Source organism: Rattus norvegicus, chromosome 8, assembly GCF_036323735.1.
Source record: "Rattus norvegicus strain BN/NHsdMcwi chromosome 8, GRCr8, whole genome shotgun sequence".
In the NCBI taxonomy this organism is placed as follows: domain Eukaryota; kingdom Metazoa; phylum Chordata; class Mammalia; order Rodentia; family Muridae; genus Rattus; species Rattus norvegicus.
The window spans coordinates 64,368,627-64,394,184 of NC_086026.1; the positions used below are offsets into that span (position 1 = coordinate 64,368,627).

General features: G+C 45.9%; 1 long non-coding RNA gene across 1 annotated transcript in view; it reads left to right on the plus strand.

The window, feature by feature from the left end:
• LOC120094166 (uncharacterized) overlaps nucleotides 1-25,276 on the plus strand; it is an 84,946-nt gene extending 59,670 nt beyond the window's left edge. Inside the window, exon 5 of the long non-coding RNA XR_005488202.2 lies at nucleotides 25,144-25,276. This is a non-coding gene — a long non-coding RNA (uncharacterized LOC120094166). The remainder of the gene's footprint in view (nucleotides 1-25,143) is intronic.
• Nucleotides 25,277-25,558: the final 282 nt, after the last annotated feature.

Here is a 25,558-nt window from a genome sequence, read left to right on the forward strand (position 1 = left end):
AGCTTTGTTGACAGTTGTTTTCCAGTAGTCGTCTCCTCCTCCTCCTCTTCTTCTTCCTCCTCCTCCTCTATTTCTTTTTGAACTATGTGCTTTCATTCTGGTGGTTTCCCTGACCCTGACCACAGACCTATAAAGGACCAGGCTTGTGCTGGAGTGGAGACTTGAGAATATCAAAGCCCGGTGAGAGCAGGTTAGTTAGATTCCAGGTTTGTTCGACTGGTCAATGTGTCAAGTCAATGCTTTTAGCCTCTGACAAAAACCATTTCTACACACTATACTGCTTCCTTCCTATAAATAGAGGAAAACGTTAAAGACTCAAGGCCTGTGGATGTAGCTCAGTTGGTAGAGTGCTTGTCTCTGCCAACACATACACACACACACACACACACACACACACACACACACACACACACACACAGCCTGGGTTTGCTTGCCAGTACTCTATGTACTCTATGAACCTGACGTGGTAGTATATGCCTCTAATCCCAGTACTTGAGAAGTAGAAACAGGAAAATCAGAAGCTCAGGATCATCCTGGGCTATGAGTGAGTTCAGAGCCAACATGGGACATGTGAGACCCCAGAGAAAGGAAAAGAAGAAAAAAGACAAAAAGATAAAAAGACAGCTAAAACAGTATGTACCAACTGGCCCCAGCCAGCCCTTCTCCCAGCACAGCTACCATGCATTCTCTCGGTGTCCTGTGTTCACTGGGTATTGCCTGCTCTCCTCTCAGGGAACTCCTGTCCCTTGGAGCAGTGAGCTGGTTGTGGGATCTCTCCTGCAGATCTGTAGAGGATGTTCCTTCACAGGGCATCCCCGGCCTACAGAGCATAATTCCCTTTTACAGATGTCTAAATGGGGCCTTTAACACTCTTGGAGCCTGGCCCCTAGACCCTTGTTGTGTCTTCCTGTTCTTTAAATCCCCCAGCTATTTCCAAACCTCCAGTAGTGGTCAGAGTTGGGTAGAGAAACAGTAGGAAGTTCTCCTGCCCGCAAGCTGAGAATGTGCCCTTTGGAGTAAGACGCCTGTGGATTCAAGCCTTACTCCGCTCTCCATAGCAGAATAGATTTGAAAGTGTGGCTTCCAGATCTTGAAATTTTACCCCAGGATGTAATCATGAATGTGACACAAGCTAATGGGTCAAAGCAAGACTATGCCAATGTGACATATTTTAAAAGCAAATAACAGAAACAATATTAAGTCCTATTGCTTTATACACCCCTGTGTATGCAGTAGGTATTCAATAAAGAGAACTTGATTTTTTTTTTATTTTCAGTGTCTACCTTAACAATCAGTCATGTAGTGGTTTGCATAAGAATGGCCCACATAGGTTCATGTATTTGAAAGCTTAGTCATCAGCAAGCGGCTCTATTTGAACCGATTAGAAGGATTAGGAGGTATGGCCCTGTTAGAGTGGGTGTGGCTTGGTTGGAGAAAATGTGTCACTGGGGGTGGGCTTTAAGGTTTCACAAGCCTGTGTCAGGCCCAATCTCTCTGTCTCTCTGCTTTTGGATCAGGATGTGGCTACGTTCAGTACCTTGCTTGCTGCCATATGCCCTGTTGTGATGATAATGGACGATCCTCTGAAACTGTAAGCCAGCCCCAATTAAATGCTTTCTTGTACTATAGTTGCCATGACCATGGTGTCTCTTCACAGCAATAGAACAGTGACTAAGACAGATTATTAGCAATACAAAACATTGTTGTCGGGGGTTGGGGATTTAGCTCAGTGGTAGAGCGCTTGCCTAGCAAGCCCAAGGCCCTGGGTTCGGTCCCCAGCTCCGAAGGGAAAAAAAAAAAAAAAAGAAAGAAAACATTGTCGTCTCCCTATTATATATCGGTGAGCAAAGCAGCGGGCTCACTACCCCCGCTAAATCCCCATGCAGTCTTAACAGCATGGGTTCAGCTTCTGTTCTCCACCTTAGAAATAAAACAACTGCTTACTCATTAGTGAGGCAGAGCATGAGCTCACTGGGGCTGTCACTGCCCACCTGTCCGATGGGGCCACAGTTACTCCTGGGCATGTGCATGCCACTTTCGTGTAGCAGACACACGTGACCTTTAAAGCATATGGCACTTCCACAGGGCCCTCCACAAAGCATGTTTGCTGACCTTGAGCTACAAAGCTCATCTACTTGTCAGGGTTTCTGAAGGTAGAGAGAGCCAGAGCCATGGGCCAGAACAGCTCAGGCTGATCTCAAAGGTGCAGTCTCAATGTTGCACACTAGTGGGATCCAGGGAGAGGGAACATGGTAACTATTAAATGAAAAGTTGAGAAATAATGTATCTTTTTTTTTCTTTTTTTCAGAGCTGGGGACCTAATCCAGGGCCTTGTGGTTGCTAGGCAAACACTCTACCACTGAGCTAAATCCCCAACCCCGAAATAATGTATCTTAAAACAAAATATTCTAGTCTTGTCATAAGGCACTCACAAAATGGTCCATCTAGAAATTTTAAAGGTAATTCAGTGGCTATGCACCATCTCCACTGCCCTATTTCACTATTCCAAAGGGAAACGCCCAGTTCAACACCAACCCCTGACGGCCTTCCACCCCAGCTACCAAGTAACTGTTCAACTTTCTGCCTCCTCTGAGTGGGAAGCACTGTGCCTTGATCCTTATTTTATTAGCACACTGATTTTAAACCCCATGCATGTTGAAGATGTATCAGGATTTCTTTTTCATGGCTTAGTAATATGCCAGTGTGTGTTAATAGAAAAACAGACAGAGTTCAAAACTCAGATGAGAGGAAGGAGAGCTGGGGGGCTGCGCAGTAGGTACGCTTGTAGGTGTAAGGACCTGAGTGTGATAGCAGAACCTATGTAAAAATGCTGGGTGTAGTGGCACACACTGCAATCCCAACATTGTGGAAGTAGAAGAGGTCAGAGCTCTGAACCTGGAGTCTAGCCTAATTGATACGCTCCAGGCTGAGGGGAGACTGTCTCAGAGGAGACAGACACCTGGAATTTCCTCTGGTCTCCACCTGTATACACATATGCATGCCTACACACACATGAACACACCACACACACACACACACACATGCACGCACGCACACAAAACCACAGCAACAGCCAAGATGAGGCAGAGGACCTAACTTGCAGAGCAAAGCTCTCCTTCCTGCCTCTGTACCCCAGCTTCCCTCCCATGACAGCAGCTGCTACACGATTCAATGGCTCCTTCCTGAGTGTCTGGGTGAGCATCCTGCAAACACATATATGTAGCATATGTGTACACAGTTTCATGCAGGGATGAATAAACCAGACATGTTCCTGCATCCTGCTGATATTTTGTTTGGTTTGTTTCGTTTTGTTTGTTTGTGGTTTTGAGACAGGGTTTCTCTGTGTGGTCCTGGTCATCCTAGAACTCATTCTATGGAACAGGCTGACCTTGAACTCACGGAGATTCACCTACTCTCGCTTTCTGAGAGTTGGGATGAATACTGCCTGGTTTTGATTGTCTCAACAGTACCTTGAGGCTTGCTTTCTCTACATTTGGGTCCACTTCAGTCTTTTCAACAATTACAAATAATTCCACCAATGAATGGTCCATTGTTTATCCATCTTGCTCCTATTAATACACGTGTAGAAATTTTTGGTATTGTTTTTGGTTGTTCATGGTGCTGTAGAAAATGTCCTTAGCTGCTCTTTTCCTTTGTTAGATTCAAACTATGAAACAAAAGAGTCTTCAAAGTCCTGGTCACTTTTCCCTCGTTTGTCTTACAGACTCTGTATAGTTCTGTTGTTGTTTTGTGATTCACTGATGCTGTTCATCATGTAGAAAGAAGCTGGTGCTCAAGTGCCAAGTTTCACGTTTCCTGTAGAGGGCAGTCGGATAGAAGGGGCTCTGAGTAAAGGCATTGCTCGATGTGGGGTGAAAGTCTTAGTGTCAGATGTGCACCCCATGGTTGTTGAGTGGATAGAGACAAGGAAGTGCTTCCTGCAGGCCCCAGTGAGAGAAGCCAGCTATCCTCTAGCCCCAGTGGTCTCTCTGTTCCCGGTGCCAATCACCCTGGCCAACTATGGCCAGCTGGGAACTCTGGTCCCAGCTACCCAGTAATATCAAGATTCAACAAACTGTAACCCAATGACCAGATTTATATGTTAAATACTCAATGTACAATAAACTTACAACCAATTGATAAGGATATAAACCACCCACCTAGATGAGATAAATTTGTCTACAGAAATCCATCCAAGCTACCTTGGCAATTCAGGCCCGCCCAGATCTGGGACATCCTTCTCAGTCTCTATTTTGATTCTCCCTCCTCCTCCTCTCCCTCCCTACAAAAACTTTGTCCCCGCCTTATTCTTTTACTGTCCAATCATGGCCTTGATCTAACTTATGTCAGCCCTCACCTGCATAATGACATCAACCTACAGGGTCTTCCCACCAATTAACCTAATCTACTCAACCTGCCAGATATACTGAGATGCTAACCGATCTGCACAGTCCCTTACAGGTCTGTTTGGAGGCTCACCTCTTACGGCAGTAGTCATTCCATGGTCCTGTGAGGCTGATAATATTAACCATGATGACCCACAAGAGCCTTTGAAACAAGTGAGGAACACAGATGAACAGTAAGCCAGTTTGTAGGATGGGGTAGCTGTCAACGCTTTCCCAGGGCACACCTCACTTCTGGTGCATGAGTAGGAGGGGGTCTTTAGGTCAGGATTTGGGTAGGGTAAGTTAGAAATCTCCTGTAGAAAGACCTTTTCAGAGCTCAACACCTTTTAAAGGGGGACAGTCTGGGTTACATATCAATGTGTACTTCTGCTTTGGGTAGTCTTTCCCTGGGAGACTAAAATGCTTCCCAGAGCCAATTTCACTCTTTGCAAATTGAGCTTTAAACAGCAGTAAAGTCTCACAGTGAGTCACTGGTCCCGGGAGGCTCTCTTCTTTAACCCTCAGTTCCTTACTACCTGGGTTCCCCAAGGTTTCTCTCCCTGGTTGGAGGTTCCCCCCCTTTCCATCATTCTCTTTTCTTTGACCCACTGAGGTCTTCTGAGGGATGAGAATGGGGTCCAGGTCTTTCTGGAGAGGTGTGTTTCAGTGGTCTCTGCCTAGAATGAGCATTTCAGGTTCACACTATTGAGCTTAAAGAATAGAAGAAACTGAAGAAGCACACACAAATAACAAACCAGCAAGGGCGTTTGCCCAGAAGCAGAGCAGAAGCACAGGCAGACACAGGCTCTGAGAGAGTTAGGCGAGTGTTGGTAACCTCTTACACTCCCGTGTGAAGGGTTAGGAGGAGGAGGAGGAGGAGTTAGCTGCTAGGAGTGGGATAGGGACAGTTTTCTGTTTTGATGGACAGGCTTGGATTATATACACCTTTATTTCTTCCACACGTTCTTTCCCACAATGTATCTGGTTTTAAGCATAGACATACTTAACCGTGCATAAGCACACAAGGGTAAACGGGGAATTTCCCTGGAAATCCATTCTGGGGACAGAGGTTACCTTTCTGTGTGGGCACCTAAAATAGCTCAGCCTGGATCCCATGTCCTTTTATTTCAGGACGTGTTTTAGGATGTATTTGGTCCCAAAAGGGGAGTTACAAAGGGAGGAGACACACATTATGTTGTTTGGAGCAGAGGACACATGCGGCTTGATGAAGTTCGAGTGTTGCTAAGCTATTCTGAGTGGTTTCTCTGCATCAGCTCCTGAGAAGATTCTCCCTCCCTCCCTCCCTCCCTCCCTCCCTCCCTCCCTCCCTCCCTCCCTCCTTCCCTCCCTCCCTCATTTCTCATTTATACTTCCAATTAATTGTGTTTAGCATTTTGGTTTGGTGTGGTGTGTGTGTGTGTGTGTGTGTGTGTGTGTGTGTGTGTGTGTGTGTGAGAGAGAGAGAGAGAGAGAGAGAGAGAGAGAGAGAGAGAGTTTATTTTGTAGCCAAAGCTAACCCAAAACTCAGGATTCTTCTGCCTTAGTCTCTTGAGCGATGGATCTAATTTGTTTTGAGATAAGGTCTTGCTCCAGATCCTAGATAGGCTTCAAATTTGCAGCAATCCTCCTGCCTCAATCTCTCAAGTGCTAGGATTTTAGTTGTGTCACCATGCTTAACCCATGTATAGTTGTTTTCTGCCCCATGGTGCTGGGACTGAACACAGGGTCTTGTGCATTCTTAGCAAACACTCTCTCTGGAAGGCGTCCAGCTTCCCAGGTATCTGGGATTATAGGCTTGAGTCACAGTGCTGAGCACTGTTACATGCTAGACACACAATCTTGCTGTGATCACTTTGAAAACGGGGACCGCTATCATCTCCACAAAGCAAGGGCTGTGGGTGAGGCTCCAGGGACTAAGTAGCTCACCTGAGGCTGCACAATTCCTGTGGGGCATCAGTGTACTGAGACTGAGTTTTACTTCAGTCAACAGTTTCTAGCGCCACATTTATATCCAATGTTCTCTCGGGACAGAAGCAGCTGTATGGAGGTGCTATGTGACCTGAGGCTGGGAGGGACCAACCACTGAGGCTGAGACTAGGAGGTCCATTGCCCGCTTGTCTGTAGGCAGCACCAGGTCCTAAATGTCACTAAGACAGAACCTCAGCATGGTGGGAACAGACAGCAGAGTATTCTTGTGACCCTGAATGCATTCTGTTGGAGGAAATTTGCTTCCTCTCTTAGCTTTCTAGTTCTTGCCATGTGCTAGGCAGTGGCTCTGCCCAGGTGTTGTACCCACCATTACCGTGTGTCCGTGTCTGCTGCAGCTTCAGTAGCTCCTCCTCCCTGCCTCCCAGAGAGCACTCTTGGAGGATCTTGGAGTGACAAACCAGCCCCATAATCTCTAAGCTCCTGGGTGCCAGCAGCCCAGGCAGTAGGGACAGTGCCGACCAGAGTTGTTTTTCTGCCGCTCTGGGTCCAAGCCAGGGATGGCTGTGTTCGGCTGGGTCTTCCCCGATCTCAGTTCAGCTCCAGCACACAATGAGGTCTGAGTAGTGAACCCTCAGTGAACTGGCCTGGTGAGCCCCAGATGCAATGGTAGAGCCTCTGTGAGTGAACCTGTTAGGCAGTTAGGGTGTCGTGGGGGTGCAAGTGATGGATAATATAATAGCACGGGGGGGGGGGCTGGGGATTTAGCTCAGTGGTAGAGCGCTTACCTAGGAAGCGCAGGCCCTGGGTTCGGTCCCCAGCTCCGAAAAAAAAAGAACCAAAAAAAATATATATAATAGCACGGAATCTGTGCCCCCCACTCCCACCCCGACCCCTGTCCGAGTTAAAGCTGTTAGAAGGTCCAGTAGTGCTACCCTTCCCTTGGTGCGCATGACAGTCCCAAATGTTCACAGAGTGGGATGGCCCACTGAATGGGTAGTAGGGTAACTATAATACTTTTTTTTTTTTTTTGAGATTCTAGATGAGTTCAGCAGTAGGTATTTGGTTCCACAAAAAAAAAATAAATAAATAAATAAAAAATAAAAAAAAAATCTGTCTCCAAATATTTATTCAGACACTTGTAAGTAGAAAATTTCAGGAGAAAATACCAATGTCTTTATAAGCATAAATATAAATGTTTTGCAGAATTGCAGCTACGCTTTCATTTGAAATATCTCCCTGGGAGGAGGTACAAAAGTATCTTCAACACTTAGAGTGTTCAAGGTCAAGGTCAAGCCTGAGAGCTAATCACAACCACTAAAGGATGGAGCCGGCAAGACCCAGAACTGAATCCCACCCTCAGAACTGGACAACTCCGGTCAGTTCAGGTGCCTCCTTCTGCTTTCTTGGTGGAGAAATAGAGAGCTGGAAGGCAATGCGGAGTAAGTGGGAAGGGTTTGAAAACCAGGCTGTAGAGTTTCGGTTTCCTTAGGGGCCTCACTGAATCCAGGGGCTACAAGGCTGGTTTCTGCATTTTTCATGAAGGATTAGTGTACTAAGAAGAAAAGACATGAGAGCTTCCAAGACAACATTTCTGCAAGGGAACCAGGAACAACGTCCATCAGAACTTGACCGTGTTGTAGCCTGGCCTCGGGAAGTCAGTGTCTGTGGTTTACACCCACGTATCCGTGGTGACCTGTGGTAGCAGCCTGAGAGCTAAGCTGCCTGAGGCTGCTCAGCCAACTAGGCTTTCTGCTGTCTATGCTTGCTGTCCACGTGCCCAGAGCTCCATGGGCACTTGGAAGCGTAGAGGCCAGAGGTCAGTATTTGGTGTCTTTCCCTTTCACCTAGTTTTTTAAGATAGGGCTCAAGTCAATGTTTAGGAATTTTACCATCTTAGGTGTATGCTAATTATGTGTGCGTGTGAGACAGGACATTATAACAAAGACGAGCAATGAGAACAGAAAGCTTCCCTTACTGTGCCCCCTTAGACACCAGGGCACTCTTTCTCTTGAGACCTCCAACAGGAGTCCCAAAGGAGAGTGAGAGAGCCCTGTGTGTCTTCGCTCATGAGTTCTGATCTCTCCTGTTGCTATGCTTCTTTTATGAATCTGTATGCCCTTTTATTTCAGTTCCTTGATAGAGGCTCAGAATCTGGCAACACTGCCCACTGGGAACGCCTGGGCCCAGTCAAATCCAGCCAAGTACCCCAATTCCCAGAAGGGTTCCCCACCTCCGTCTTGGTGCTCATTCTATGACTTTCCTAGGAGTTCAAATATCCCAAATCCTGTAGACCGAATTGTGTCTCCCCCCTGAATCCTAATGTTTAAGTCACATCTTATGTGACTGCATTTTGAAACAGTGTCTTTAGGAGAGAATGAAGACTACTTGACAGTTGTAAGGGTGGACCCTAATCTGAGAGGCATGATGGTGGTGAGGAGGCAGCTGTCTGTATTCAGAGGTCTCTCACCAGACACCTTGGTGCCTCGTTCGTAGACTTCCCATGTTTCAGACTGTGAGAAAATAAGTTTGTGATGTTTAAGTCACACACCGTGTGATATTTTGCTATGGCAGTTGAGGCTGACTAACATACCGGAGATGTGGATTTGGTGCTAGGTCTCCCAAGATAAGAGCTTCTCTTACCCTCCATCCATGCTGCTCCTCTGCACACACAGCTCACCAGGGCACCTAACAACTTGACTGGGTACACGGATGAGGAAACAACAGGTAATAAATGCTACGGGAGAAAGACCAGAGGGCAGGACCCACCTGCGGGGCCACAGTCAGGGGAGTTTCCTGTAGGGAACTTTTAGAAAAGAAGTCTGTACAGGCACAAGAAGGAGAGAGGAAGACCTCAGAAGGGCATCATCAAGGCCTGGGAGAGACAATCAATCAGATAGCAACAGAACCAGAGCAGAGGTTCCCCGGAGAGACGGGAAATGGCCTGGAAAGATGGATTTGGCATTGCCAGAAGGAATGGCACAGGAGGCAGAGGAATGGTCTTAATGGCCTTTGGAGATAATGAACCTGGAGGGTCAATGGGAGCGATGTCTCCATCATTCGAAAGCTCCAGAGAAGTCTTTCAAAGTAAAGGGGGGACTGAAAAGCAAGCTGCTATCTACTGCAATTATGCGCTAGGCTCCTGGAGCTCAATTAGCAAAGTGCTCCCCTAATGTGCATTAGGCCCTGGATTTGATCCCTAGCACCATTGGAAATTAGTGATGTACAACTGTAACGCTAGCCCGAGGAAGGTGGAGGCAGGAGGACCAGAAATCCAAGGTCATCCCGGGCTGCACAGTAAGTTCGAGTGCGTTAGTTGATTTCCTGTTGCTGTGATAAAACACCATGGCCAAGACACCTTGGGTCTCATGTTTCCAGAAGGTCAGAGTTCATGACCGTAGAACAGCAGCTGAGAGCTCACATCTCCAACCATGAACAGGAAGCAAAACAGCGACTGAACTAATACATAAATAAAACCTGGGCTTCTGGTCTGTATGGGATGAGCTAGCAGAGATGACAGTTTCTTTAGAATTTTTTCTAGTTGTCTAGAGCTGAGCTGTCTGGAGATCTCTGGAGAGCGGGCACCACTCTTCAAGATTTTTTCCTAACAGGATTTCTGACCTTGGTTGTATAAGGGTCCAAAAATCACTGAAGGAAGACCCTAACCTCAGAGAGCATACGAAGACAAACAACATTTACTCTGCAGAAGCATCCAGCATTCAGGGGTCAACAATTCTCTAAAATGGCAACCACAGACAAAGGCATGCGGGCCTTCTTACAGGGCACCGGGGGAACTCTCTAGAAGGATTAGGTAATCTAAAATTGCATCGGTGGGTGTTAGTGGGTCACAGGAAGTCAGTGGCCTGCATTCCCATGTCATGAATGTTTAACCGAAGGATGAAATAGGGCTGCCCAGCACAGATGGCTCATCCTGAGATAAGGTATTTCCCCATTTTTGTGGTTATTATCCCAAGGCTGTTCTTTGGAAGGGATATTTGTGATCTTGTTCTGGATTTTATAGTCTGTCCCTGGAGCTTGTGTCTTATGGCCTAGTTTCTGGGACGTAAGGTCTGTTCCTAGAGCTGGTGCCTATGGCCCCTCTTTGTATCCCGTCTGGTCCTTAAATGGACACACATAGGGTTTATGTTGTCCTTTCAGTTGGAAATCCCAAGAACTATGTAGAAAGAAAACACAGTTCCTTTAGAATTTTTTCTGGCTTTCTGATTTTGATCAAAAAACCCAAGAACTACTTTTAGAAATTTTAAAACAGGATTGATTTCTGACTTGGTCGGAAAAACCAAGAATTTTTATAGCAGCTTTTCTGACTCTGTTCATGGTTAGAAAACCCATGAACTATCCAGAGAACATTTAGACATGTCTCAAGCAAAAAGAGAGAGAGAGAGAGAGAGAGAGAGAGAGAGAGAGAGAGAGAGAGAGAGAGCTGTCTCAAGCAGACTACAGGGGCAAGAGCTCTCTAGGGAGCCATCTCAAACAGAACATAGGCCTGTCAGCTTGTAACCCATGATTTGATTCCTAGTTGTTTGTTTTGCCACTCCCAGTCACCCCTTCCTCAGGAACCCCTCTCCTGAGGCTGGTCCTTGGCAAATGCTCCAATGAGGTGTCACATCCTGGAGACTGTCTCCCAGGAACTGAGAACAAAGGCCAGGCCTTTTCAAAAGCAATGATGTGTGTTTTATTATACACCACACCATTGCTTCGCTCTCCTTTCCACGTCATCGAAGCATCTGTAACTGACCTGCTAGGGACGCTGTGGCTAACTCCCATTTCATAGATGAGGAAACTGAGGTTTGGGAAGGTTGCATGAGTGACATTTGACCCATCTGTTTCCATTCCTGGAGGGGGCCCTGCATCCTGAGAAGATGGACGTGAGGTATGTGGCTGGTGTTGGTGTCAATGTGTGTGTGTCACAGCATTGTCTGAGTCCTGTTAGTGTGTGTGTCTGTATCTCAGGGAGGCTATTAAAGAGGAAGAAACCTCTGTGCTGGGTGTTCTTGCATGTGAAGAGAAGGAACATGGAGCCGAGTGGGAAAAGGCACAAAGCCCAAAGCAGCATCTTCTCTTTCTCAACAAACTAGGATTCCACAAACTCTCCTGTTGCTCCACAAAAGGGCATGGAGAGGGTGATGTGGCTTATCCCCAGGGCTGAGCCCCACTCCTCATAAAGGAGAGTGAAATGCAGCTTGGCACATTATAGTCTTGTCTGATTGCAGTCCCAGGATAAGCAAATCATTTTTATTTAAAACCCAAAGAGCCCTATAATTTATTCATGAATGCCACACATTAGATTCCCCCATCCTGATTTAGTTGCCTTCTTTGAAGCGAATTTATAAGATCTGAATTATGCACAAAATGCTCCCAGGCTAATAGAAGAAAATACTCGAACTATCCCCAATGCAATGCGGTGAGGTGGTGAGGGGCACAAATTCAAATCCCGGCTTCACTACTGTGGCAAGTTACCCTCTCTGTGCCTTGATTTCCCTGCCTGAGGAACCGTGCTGCTGATAGTGGTATCGAAGAACTGTTGAAGGGATTAAATAACAAGCATGTGTATAAAACACCAGGAACCACAACGACTGCCATGCAAGCATTTTCTACAGTTATTTCAACGTTTCTGGTGTGAGCCTCCACCCGGTGCATTGCCTTGGCAGGCAGGGCTTCTGCTGCCAAAACTGATGCCTAGAGTTTGATCTTGGGGACTCACATGGGGGGAAGGAAAGAACTGATTCCTACCTCTGTCCTCTAACTGCCACACTTACCCTCACATGCACACATGCATGCGCACATGAGTACACACGTGCACACATGATGAGTAAGTAAATAACACATTACCTAGATGATAGGCATCTCTATTCTGATGTCACAATGCACAGGAGTGTTTAAATTCTGGCACCCATACAAGGAAGAACCACAAAGGCAGGAGGCGGGATCTTATCTAAGATTTGGGCAGTTTGGGTTCTCGGGCTTATTGATGCAAAAAAAAAAAAAAAAAAAAAATACAGCTCTCGCCTCAAAGGGAATGAGAGACAGTGTATTCTGGAGTTGAAGTTGAGTGACTGTAGCCCAGGAATCATGGAACAAACTCACCCTGGGGGCCCAAGTTCCCGTGCAGAAGTGGTTTCATATAGAACAACAGAGAAAGTCAGAAATCAAGGCAAGTTTAAAATGTGTCGAGGTGGCTACATCAGAGAGGTGGTCATAGCAAGATGGGGAAAGTCTGGTCTGTGGCCCTCAGATGCTATATGATAGCATTTTTTAGCTTTTGGATTCTCGGGAGTTAGTGTTGTCTAAGCTTATAGACTCCAAAAGGTTTTTATCTATTGGTGACGGCATGTTTGCTCTGACATAGAAGCAGGTGAGGAATGGCTGTTCAGGGGGCTGAAGCTAATCCACAGCTAAGCCATGGCCCAAGAAAACAACCAGCTTCAGCCACAGAGGTCAGCAAGCGAGCGAGTGCTAGGGGAGCAGCAACTTGGCCAGAGGGTGGGGAGCTTCCCCAGTGTCATGGAAAGCATTCTTAGGGGTTTGGCCATTATCCAAAGGAAAATGATAGGAAAGGAAATCACAGTTTTCTGAGAAGTGAGAAAGGTGAGCAGATGCCACAGTGCCACATGAGGATGCCTGGCAGGTGACCACACTGGTGGCGATGTTTTATTCCATGTTATGTGTCAACCTGTGTGCATGTATGTATTCCATGTGTACCTGCTGCCTTCAGAGACCAGTGGAAACCATTGGAACCAGTGTTCTAGGGAGGGTGAGTCCATGAGCTGGTTAAGGGGGTGATTATTCCTCCCATATCCTTAATATGTCTTTTGGTGAATCAGCTTTCAATTTTAGGGGGCCAGGTGATTGACAGGGACAGGTGGATTAACTCTTAGAAGGAGGAGACCGTAGTATGCATTGCCTGTGTAACTTAGAATGGCAGGTCACCACCCAGGGCCAAGGGCAGAACTGAGACTTTATTCTTTACCCTCATGAGTCTCAGCTAGGTCTGGATACTACTACGCATTCACTTGGTGCTTGTGCGGAGGGTTCCTGAAAGGAGCTTTCCTTCCCAGAGTTACCTGGAAGGCACAAGGCTGGGTCCGTCCTCAATGGCCCCCAAGGCTGATGGTGTTTGTAACGTTCTTTCCTCAAGGACAGAGGCCCTAAAATCAGTAAGGGATCAGACCTAGGACAGGAGCCCTCAAGCCCTTCTGGCATTTCTAGCCTCCATCCAGGATAGGCCCTTTCTAGCTTCCAGCCAAGGACCTGAACCAGGCCCCTAACCCTAACTACCTCTCTCTCCTACCCTTAGTAATGTGAGCATCTCCTAAACTTTAGGGCCTAAAGTCTTTAGGATCTAAAGGATTTGTCTCCTAATTTCATCGCATAGAGATTACATTTGAATGCGGTTTTCAGACAATACAAACATTGAAATGGCAGAAGAGATACATTACTGGAAAGAAAAGGCAACAGTGTAGCGGAACATTCCTGTGCTCTAGCCCATCGGTGACTGAAGAAGGAAGGTCTTTAATTTTGAGGCTCACTTGAGCTATAAATTAGATTCCTGCTTGGACTACTTAGCACTATCCGGTCTCAAACAACAAACACCAAAGAACAAAAAGAAAAACCTTGTCTCTGAACTTGGCCTTTCCTTAGATTTCAAATGTTTACAGCCCAATTTCTTGTTTGTCACAAGGTAGTGACCCTTAGGGTCCTTTTCAGATGAGAAGGGTTTTAGTCATTTTGAAGCCTCTCATAACTGTGAGATAAACTCACGCTTCTGACTTAGATTTATGTTAGGACAGAAACCCAAGGCCATTTGTAGCAATGTATGACTGCCAGGGAGACCATTATATAGGACAATTCAGCTGTGAAAGCAAGTATCAGGACAGGATGCTCAACTAAAGACTCCCACAGATAAATCCCTTGTTTGAATAGCAACGAAACATCTAAAAGTGGAAATGAGGAATGTTTGAGGAGCCATTCTGCTGTGGATGGATGTTTGTGGGTTATTAACTGAAGAGGGTTCAGAAACAAGGGATAAATGGCTTGCTAATTCGGGGTTGAATGGAGAATGGGACACTCTTGGAAATTTAAGAATCGTTCCTAATGGGATTTGTGTGTTTTCAATTCATTAGGCCAGTATGCTTAAATTCAGAGATGATGATGGCACTCAGAACAAAATTACAGAAGTAAATTTAGTAAGGAGGGTCAGAAGAGGCAGAAATTGAGATAAAGTCAACATTCCAGCCTGATGTCTCTATTTCCTAACTCACCGGCAATCATAATCAAGGGGTGGTGTTCTAACTAGAAGCTAAAAGTAGACCTTGGAAGGGTGGTTAGACCCTAGAAGCTGCAGGTAGGTCACCTTTGAAGACAGTGATGCTTGGGACAGAACATTGGATGTTCATAAAGGAGAAACAAAGATGACTGGAGGGTTGGTGAGCATATATTCCAATGATAAGTGCACATACATTTACACCTATTGTTCTGGAATTAGTAGTGCCCCTTTCCACTCACTGAAGTTTACAGGTTTGAGCGCTTGTCACATGATCGTCTTCCACAGATGAAACTGGCCTAAGGACCCAGGTTTTTGAATGGGTATAGACTTACAGTCTGTTTTCTGCAAGCAGGCATCCGCCTAGCCAAGAGGTGAACAGGACCGGGGCCTGGTCTAAGCCCTGCCTCTGCCCTGCCTCACTGGCCCCGCCCTGCTCCCTCTGCCTCCCTTCTCTGTCCTTCCTTGAGGGCTTTGACTAGAGAGCTTCCACATTGTTCTAGTGCCATCTGCAGGACATATCTGGGAATCGCCTGTCCTGCCACAAGCGGTGGTTTTGGCTGACCTTGAGAAGGGGTCAAGTTCAGGCTTTGGAGTGAGCTGAAACCTGCGATGAAGACCCAACTGAAGCCAAGAAAACCAAGCTCTTTTTACCCACTTGTATTCGTGTTCTACAATTTTCCAGAAGGGAAAAGAAGTCTACTTAATGCACAGGGCTTTGATGCCCCTGCTGCAGCTTACAAGCAGCTAGCTGCCTCCAATTTGCCTCTCCATCCTTCACAAAGATATTAGAAGTGGAAGAAAGCCAGCAGGAGAGCAGAGTAGGCTACTAAGTTCTCTCTCTCTCTCTCTCTCTCTCTCTCTCTCTCTCTCTCTCCTTCTCCCTCTCTCTCTCCTCCCTCCCTCCCTCTCTCTCTCCTTCTCTCTTTCTCTCTGCTGGAATTTGAACTCGGGAGTTTTTGTGAAACTGCTCTGATTTGAGCAATATTTCAAAATTACAAAAGCCCACAAAGATCTATTATTGGCCCATGTGAGGCTGAGTTCTGAATAAAGACAATCTCCTTCCTTTGACATGGGATTGTTAATATAGAAAAATCTCTTAGATGACCTGCAGACTCTTAAATGAATGCAGACTTCGATAATTGCTGATAAAATTTGTCAGAACAGGTCTCGGGGCCTCGAGGTTCTTGGGTGGTGCAGACAAGAGACTGCTGGGCTGGCCATTTCTCAGGATGTTCTTTACAAAATGACTGGATTTTCATATCCATAGGGGGCTTCCTTACTTAGATTTATCCTGCCTGGAAACCTGTCTCCCAAACTGCTTTTGGATTTTTGCTTTGATAATAACCATTACATTGTGGGAGTCATTTCACCTTAGTAAGAATCATCTCAAATTCCCCTTTCTTCCAAGTTAGGTTTCTAGGAGAGAATGGGAGGAGAGAAGGTGACAAGGATCTTGAAATCTTACTTGCCTTTCCAATTCCATGGCGTGGTGTGAATTTCAGTCTAAATGCCCATGTAGGGCTCCTTAAGATAGATATGGTTTTTGCTTGCACTAATTCACAGGACAGAGCTCTGGGAGGGGGGGGAGGCAGGGATGGTGGCCTGGAGGTAACAGGAAAAGGTTTGCCTTAGGTAAACGCTGTATATTCACATGCTGCCTGCTTGGAGCAATAGGGATCCACGCCAGTCACCTCTGTGGGTACGATTCTGCCATCAAGAACTTCTCCATCACAGGGAGCTTTAGTGGTATTTTGGGTAGATTTGATCAATTGCTATTTTCCTAGACTCTGGGTCTTCAAATGAGACATTTTTAGTTGTATACTCAGAAACTATAGGTGTTTTCCCAGAAGCCCAGAACCCAATAGATTCCCTGCTAGCTTCCCCAGAGTTCCTGAGGGCAGGACCTGAGGCAGCAGAGTAGCCCAGCCTGGGCAGCCTTAACATGCACACCATTCTCAGTCCATGCCCTAAGCACCTTACTCAATTCTCTCGGTAGACAAGTCATTGCACCAAGTGCTTTCCTTCCTGAAAACTGAACAAACCAAGGTCCCTTTCCTAACGGACAGGCTGAAACTGACCAGCTTCCTGCTTCTAATGGAGGGTGCTCTCCCCGGTGTACTTGCCTTTAGCCAGAGGTGACTCTTCTGAGTGCCACTGGATGGTGACAAGGCTCATCTGAGGATTGTTTTCCCTGCACCAAACACAAAGTTTAATTTAAACGATACCCAGAAGTTGAGCTGGGTTCGGTGGGTAAAAGCACTCAGACAAACATGAGACCCTGAGTTCAGATCCCAGCAACCACAGGAGGAAAGCCAGGCATTGCAACAATCGCCACACTAATGCTGGCATGGACAGACATAGCACTGGGGTATCAGGGAAGCATACAGAACACGGTGGAGCACGACACACAATGGCATCCTCTGACTTCCAAACACACACTTGCAGGCTCTTACATATACCCTTGCCCAGGTGTACCACATGCATGTGCTCACACCTAAATCATGCCCAGACTGCACACGTATATCACATGTATGCACACATGCATACAAATCATGCCCAGAAAGAACTGATGCTGTCGTTCTGACAGCATGGAATTGAGGTGGGGAGAGCTGTAGGTAGCTGGAACTTCCATCATCACACCCTGCCACGTAGCCAGCAGGCAGAGAAGGCTGCACACATGTGGTACCAAACAACGCATGGCACCTTAGTCTGTGGGCAAGCGCACAAATGCACTAAGGGGAAATCTAGAAATAGGCGATTTTACTCCTAGCTGCCCTGTAGGGTTTTGCATCATTTTGTTCAAGTTTAACTTTATGTAACCTTTTTGGTCACCGTTTTAACTTACTTATTTTGTGTGAGGAGGTGAGTATGCAAGACAGGGCATGTGTGTAGAGGTCAGAGGACAGTGTGTGTGGAGGTCATATGACAGTGTGTGGAAGTCAGAGGTCAGTGTGTGTGGAGGTCAGAGGTCAGTGTGTGTGGAGGTCAGAGGTCAGTGTGTGGAGGTCAGAAGGCAGTGTGTGTGGAGGTCAGAAGACAAGGTACAGGAGGAGGGGCCAGTTCTTTCATTCTGCCCTGTTGTCTTTTCATTCTGCCCCAGACATTCGATTTTACCAAGTGAAGACTCAGGAGACAGAAGAAAGCCTGCTACCTCAGAGAGGCAGAGAAAGCTCCCAGTGTGCCCTCCTACTCCACCGATGTCCCAGAAGGAAAAAGCTCTTTCTCCTTCTCCAAGCTCTCTCAAATCCCCTTCAGCTCAGAAACCTCCCTTTCTGTTTACTTGTGTTCACTTCCTGTCCGTTGGTTGCTTGTTCTGCCTCTCGACCTAGGGTTGACTTCATTTAGCTCTTGGATTAAAGGTGTGTGCTAGTGAACCACACCACAAGGTTTTTTTCCAGTAAGTAACACAATCTTGGGGTTCGGAGTGTGATCAAATATCCTGCAACATACCACATAGGTCCTGAGGATTGAACTCAGGTCATCAGGCTTGCCAGAGGTTACCTTTACCCATGGAGACATCTTGCTGATCTCATATTTTATTGAATTTTGTTTTTAGTTTAAATGATTTAGGAGGAAGAAGCAGTTAGTTTCAGAGTCTTAGGCCTCTGACAATCTTAGTTAGGACATAGACTCAGTTAAAACTACAATCCTGGGCAAGATTGCTCTAGACACAGCATGGACACCTTTCTAGCGGCCTTCAGTAGGACGACACAGAGGACCCTCTCAGGAGAGGAGCCTGGCTATCTGTTGGGAGGGAGTGATTCATGTCTGCTCTCACACCTCCTTATATTTTTTTTTCACTTAAATTTCCCCATAGACAAGTGTCTGTATTTCATCCACTATCACAGCCCTGCAGCTTGGAGGTACGCAAGGTGCAAACCAGGAGCCATTTGCAGCAAGTGCACAGGCTTGTGTCACGTGTGCAAATGTAACTTCAAACCGTCGGGCCACTTCTCCTCTGCCTAGAGTCTCTAGTGGAGCTGTGGATGTCACACGCTGGAAGCAGAGTCCCACTTTCCCTGTCTAAGAGAGGGAAAAGCTAAAGAGCGCGCAGGCTCAGATGCAGGACTGCAGAACATCTGCCATGCTCAACCCTAGTCAAGGCTCCTGGAGCCCAGGGATTGATTGGCTATGAATCATTTCTCCAGGGCCTGCACACTGCCTCTGCCGGTGTGGAAGGTCACATACACCCTCATCTCAGTTGCTGCATTTTGAACTGAGCTACATTAGCAGTAGCATTGGGCATGTGAAAGAGGAAACGTAAAAATAAACCCATTACTTGTCAGCTTTGAGTCTGTGGCCAACAGGTTTGGGGTGCAGAGGGGGTTGAGCATTCTAGTGGAGACCCCTGGCTAACCTTAAGGATCCAGTGTGTCCCGAATATTTACCAAATGACTTGGTGCTTATCCACCATTCTAATTTAGTTGGGCATCCTGTACTGTGCTCAATCTGTCAGCCTTCATGTTTGGGCTTGCTTCATTCCCATACTGCTTTGCTGCTGTGCTTAACCTCCGCTACATTACCCTGGGCTCTCTCAGCACAGAGAGCAATGGGGTAGGACCTACCCTGGAGGAATCTGCTGTTTGGTGCAGGAGGCAAGAATGCGAGCAGAGATTTCCAAAAGTATGCAAACGGTTCCTGAGAACTGGGGAACCTTGTTGAAACAGGGACAGCATCAGAAGTCAGAAGAGATCACAGGATAAGAGTAGCAAGTCCAGAAGCAAGTCCCAAGTCTGGAGAATCTATTTTGGGTGGAGATAAAAAACAAACAAACAAACAAAAACAAAAAACCCCAAGAAGAGGGCAAGATAGGTCAATCAGCAAAGTGCTTGCTGCCCAACACAGGGGCCTGAGTCAGACCCCACAGAGCACACATAAGAAGCCTGCTGGAGTGGCACATGCTTGTAATTGGCATACTCCTAGGGCTCCCTGGCCATAGACTTGCCTAATTGGTGAGCTCCTGGCCACTGAGAGACTCAAAGTCCAAGATGGACTGCACCTAAGGAGCAACATACACAAGGTTGATCTCTGGCATCCACTACACACACAAACACATATGTACATGTACTCACACACGCCATGCAGATTCCCTCAAAAGATCCTTGAGAGGAGGAGAATTATTCAGTACGTTCTACTTAAGTGATTTTTTTTAATTGCCTAGAAAGAAATCAAGTTAGAATCATCATTGCCTTAAGCTGCAAACCTCAAATTAAGGGGTCTAGCTGACACAGAACTATAAAAACACTACCAATCAACACAGGGAGAAAACAAGTATTTATGTGATCTTAGAGAGGCTAAGAGAATTTTTAAGCTAAATACTGAAAACGGGCATTATAAAGAAAGTGAAACTATTGCCAGCTTAGTTTTTCTCAGCATCTCGCCTGCCTGTTTTTTTTTTTTCCTGGTGTTTTGGAAACTTATGGAAGTTTTGACTTTTATGTAATGAAATATATCAGTGTGGCTAGTCTATGAAAATACTTATCAACCAATGGGAAAGATGGGTATATTAATGAAAACGGATCAAGAAAAGGAACAAACAATTCAGCAAAGAAGAAATTCACACACATACACTCACACACACTCACATGCACACATATACTCACACATACATGAGGCAATGAGGTTCAGTGGGTAGAAGCATTTGTTACTTAAGTGTGAGTACTTGAGTTCAAATCCCCAGGGCCAAGGAAAAGCCAGACATGTAATCTAAGGGTCCGCAACCCCAGAGCCCAGGGAAGATTGTGGGCAGAGAGCAAATGCCAGGGAACTCACAGGCCAGGGAGTCTGCTTACGTGACAGCAAACAACGTGCAGGTTCTGTCTCAAAGTAGAAGGTGAGGATGGACATTGAAGATTGTCCTCTGACCTCATCATGCACACACACGCACACACACACACACACACACACACACACACACACACACATACATATAGCATTCAATTTCACTAGTAATAAAAAAGAAAAAGTATCTTAGGTTTTCCATTGCTGAAAAGAGACACCATGACCAAGGCAACTCTTATAAGGACATTTAATTGGCGCTGGCTTAGAGGTTCAGAGTTTTAGTCCATCATCATCAAGACAGGAAGCATGGTAGCATCCAGGCAGGCATGGCACTGAAGAAGGAGCTGAGAGTTTTACTTCTTGTTCCGCAAGGCAACCAGAAGGCTGGATCACACTGACAAGACTTAGGCATATCTATGAGACCTCAGAGCCCTGCCTCCACAGTGACACACTTCCTCTAAGAAGGCTACACTTCCTCCAACAAGGCCGCAACTCATAATAGTGCCACTCCCTGAGCCAAGCATGTTCAAACACGTGAGTCTATGGGGGCCAAACCTATTCAACCCACTCCGAAAAGCAAGTCTGATGTTTGAGAGGGCTTGGGCAAAAGAACTCTCATCTCCTGTTATACAAAGGTAAACAGTAACAACCTGTACTGGTTACATAGTCGATTATATGAACTCTAACTAGTAGCTAACAGTTGTTATATAGCAGAGAAGACCTAAGTAGAGGACATTTGTTACAGTATAGTTAACAATAGTTTAAACAACAAAACAATGTATCCACTCACAAATAAGGTAATCATTGAGTGCATTGGGCATTCAGGTCACAAATCCCTGTCCTGCTCTAAGAGCCCCAGCTTAAAGTGTGGCTGTTTAGAGCCACAGTGCTCAGAGCATGCCGTTTCCTAGATCCCCCTAATCTGTACTAGATAGAAACAGTACGTACACCTTTTAGAGATAAGTATTTTGGGGGCTGGTGAGATGGTTCAGCAGTTAAGAACACCAGCTGCTCTTCCAGAGCTCCTGAGTTCAACTCCCAGCAACCACATGATGGCTCACAACTATCTACAAAGGAGTCCGATGCCCTCTTCTGACATGACTCCTACATTAAAAAAAAAAAAAAACCACTAATCAATTTTAAAAAATATTTTTCTTCAAAAATAAAATACAAATCTTTCTTTTCTGGGGGATATAAGTCAGAGAGCTAGATGCAATAGCTTATCTGAGAGTAATTTTATAAAAATAGTTACTGTCTGGTGGCTCAAGAACATTTTATTCTTATAAGAGGGTTAGAAAAATCAGGAGTCTGGGCTAGAGGGATGGCTTACATATTAGAGTACTTTCTGTTGCACAGGCACAGGCACGGTGGCTAGCAACCGTCTGCAACCCCAGTTGCAACCCTTCTGGCTTTTGCAGGCACTGCACACACGTGATGTACGTGTGTGTGTGTGTGTGTGTGTGTGTGTGTGCGCATGCGTGCGCGCGCGCACACACACACACACACACACACACTCACACACTCAAGAATACTTATACATGTAAAATAAGATCATGTCTCCCACACCTATCTTCAAAAGTATTTACTTACCTGAGGTCTTCCTGAAAGTGTCCAAATATAATTCAAACCTAAATTGGAGGTCCTTACAGATTTCTATGGATGTGTCTTGACTCTTTGGACTGGGGGTGATTTAAGAGAGTGTTAGGCAAAAATACCCAAGTCCCAAGGACTAACCTGCAGTTGAATAGTACAGCCAGCATCTACTAAGGCCACATTAGACATTCTACCTACTATTCCAAAGTCTCTACCATCCATCAAGTGGGCGTGATCACCAAATTCTTTTTTAAATGATTTATTTTATGTGTATGTATTTTGTCAGGCACACCAGAAGGCATCCGATCCCGTGGGACTATAGTTATAGATGGTTGTGAGAAGCCATGTAGGTGCTGGAACTCAGGACCTCTGGAAGAACAGCCAGCTCTCTTAACCTCTGACCATTTCTCCAGCCCCTGCCTCATTTCTTAGGGCAGAAAGGGGAAATCCCCACAGGCAATAAACAGCACAGTGTCATCACAGAGCAGGCTAAGTTTGTTCCAGGCCTCCCGTTCTCCAGCAGTAAACCCACTCCTTTTTTTGAAGTCAGCAGTGGCAGCGTGTTCCCAATAGGCTAGCATTCAAGTTGTATCTTCAAGTTCCGTAGTTTTTGTCTGGCCCGGGGACGTGTGATTAAGACCCACTGACTGTTCTGGGTGTTGAGGAAGAGCTTGGACAAACACCAGGTCTCTGACTACCTAAATGCTGCGGCCAGTGTTACCTGAGCCCTACTTCCTCCTGTGCAAAGAATGAGGCCAGACCAGTTCCTCCCAAGCTTTCCTCAGGGGCTCTCAAGAGAGGAATGCTGCTTCTATTTGGAAGAGAGGCTGGCCCATTGATGTCAGGTCAAATCTAGGCAGCTCGGCAGAGGTTGTGAGGCATCTTCTCATTATTCAGGGAAGAACAAGATATTAGCCCATGCCCATTCAGAGGTAAAAGGCTGCTAGTGTGGGGCGCTAAAGGTTGTGGTTGGCCATCCCCAGCTCTGGCTAGCACCCTCAATAAAGGCAATCTCAGAAGGCACCAGATCTACCCTTCAGCCTCCACAGCGACTGCACACAAACTAGCTTACAGATTCCTGCAATTTTATCTCATTTCATTTGTCCAACAACTTGGAGTTTGTAGGTTTGCCTGAAGAATACTGCCATGACCATTCACGGATGGGATGGTGGGAGGAGTCAGATTAGGCAATTACATGAAAACTGCTCAGGTTGGCAAAGAGACCTGGGGAGGCTCCTGTCCCAGGTCTGATGGTGGTGGTGGACATTCTGAAAAGAACTGGCCACAGAGAGGCGTCAGAAGAGTTTCATGGTTGCTTGTCCCTTCACTATGGAAGGCCTTAGCAGCAGTCCTAATCGGAAGGACAGGAAGCATACATTCACAGACAGGCTACGCTGAGGAGGCTGAGTTCTGCTCACTGGGACAGTGTGGCTGGCATTCCTGTGATAGTAAGAGTATCCGGTCTCTGTTAGAACTGCAGAGGAGAGGCTGACCCACGGAGTCCATTGGTACATTAGTATTCTGTCAAATCATTATAAGCTATAACTTCCTATAAGGAGGGAACCTATAAGGAGGTACCAGAAAGCTCACTGAAACTACCACAGGGCATTGTCCCTGGATCAGTTTCTATCTGAACACAGAAAGGAGTGGACGCAAGGGAACTGGCACTTAAAAGTCATGAAGAGAAATGCTGGCTCTCATATGGCAGCTGGATAAAGGACAGGGTATAGGTACTCATTTGCCTTCTAGCTTCTTGCCCTTGCTGGCAAGTTCATCTATCCAAGTTCATCTATCCTGCACTGAGCCATTCCTTCCTGGTTTTAGAACTTACCTCTTTATGATTCCAATGACTACTGAAGACCAGCTGAGACATCCAACCTCGTGGACTGAACAGCTACTGTATTCTTGGCCTTTCTGTTAGGACACAGCACTGTTGGACTAGCCAGTACACAGCCTGCAAGTCATTCTAATAAGTCCCCTCTTGGTGTGTGTGTGTGTGTGTGTGTGTGTGTGTGTGTGTGTGTGTTGTTGGGGTCTAAAAATCTAAAACAACCCAGGCACAAGAGTCCAGCAAAGCAAAATCTTTACTTGAACTAGGCAGAAAAGATTGACCAGTCATGGGCAACAGCACAGACTCGGGAGCTGACTGCATCTCAAACGTTCATCTAAGTATTTAAGTAGCTAACAAAAATGTACTCAAGCCCCTACTGGTTGATCAGGCCATAGCACAAAGTTGGGAGCTGAACTGTGACCCCCTGAGTCACGACGTTACAGAGTTTGTAAGCTCGAAGTCCACAGACATCTGTGCCATATTATAGTCACAATTTTTCACCAATCAGAATAATTTGTTCTTTTGTGGTTAGGAACAACCATTATGTTTTGGGGAACAAAAGAAGAATAAGGAGGAAACTGAATAGACATCTGGAAAGGTCCCCTAGAGTCTGGGAACTTGAATCTCATCTTAAGATCAAAATGGAGTCTGAAAACAAAAATGGCAGTATTTAGGATAAGTCTCATTTGTTTGATCCCAACAATAGATGATATATATATAATATAGATATAATATAATATAGATATAATATAATATATAGTCTGGTCCTCTAAAGCAGTTTCAACCTTCCTAATGCTGTGACCTTTTGATACATTTCCTCATTCTATGTGACCCTCACCCATAAAACTATTTTGCTACTACTTGATAACTGTAATTTTGCTACCATTGTAAATCATAACATAAATAACTGATATGCAGGATATTTAATATGCAGCCCCCAAGGGGGTCATGACCCACAGGTTGAGAATTACTGTTCTAGAGAATCCTGACTAAAACATAGAGGGTACAAATAAGGTTCATCTTGTGTTCTGATAGGATGGCTGCACAGAGAACCATGCTAGAAAGGAGTCTAAGGAAGACTGGTGCACTATTCTGTGATTGATTAGCCATGCCTACCATGGGCATAGGCTTGGAGGCTAAAGGTATGCACCAAATATCTGCCGGCTCTAGAGAGAATGCCTGTCCCCACTTCTCCGGCATTGCAGACATGCACTACCTTGCCTAGCTTTCTTTGTGGATGCAGGGGACCCAAACTCAGGTGTTCATGTTTTTGTGGTGAGCGCTTTACCAGCAGAGCTGCCTCCTTCCCAAACGAGGGAGCAAATTTTGTTTGTGTCTTCTAGGTGCCAGAAATGTCACTGAACTCGCAACAGGAGTGTTCCTGGCTCAGGATCTGTGCACAGCGTTTCTTGGAAGGGCTGTGTATTTGTTTGCTTGGTGCCGGGAACTGAACGAGTTAAGCATGTACTCTGCCACCAAGCAAGAGCTGCAGCCCCAGGAGAGTTCTTTACATCGGAGCTTCAAGGAGGAAAAAAGTTATTACAGATGATGTTTTCAGCTTTACTGAAAATTCTAAAATAGCTTATAATTTCTGGCAGAGATCTTTGAAAGTGAATATTTTTTTTCCTCTTTACTAATAGAGAACTGGATTTATGTCATTACCTGGTTCGTGATAGAGTCTCATTATTGGTACGTATAGGTGCATTTTATTATGTTCTATGGTGATTTGAATGAGAATGGCCACCATAGGCTCACACG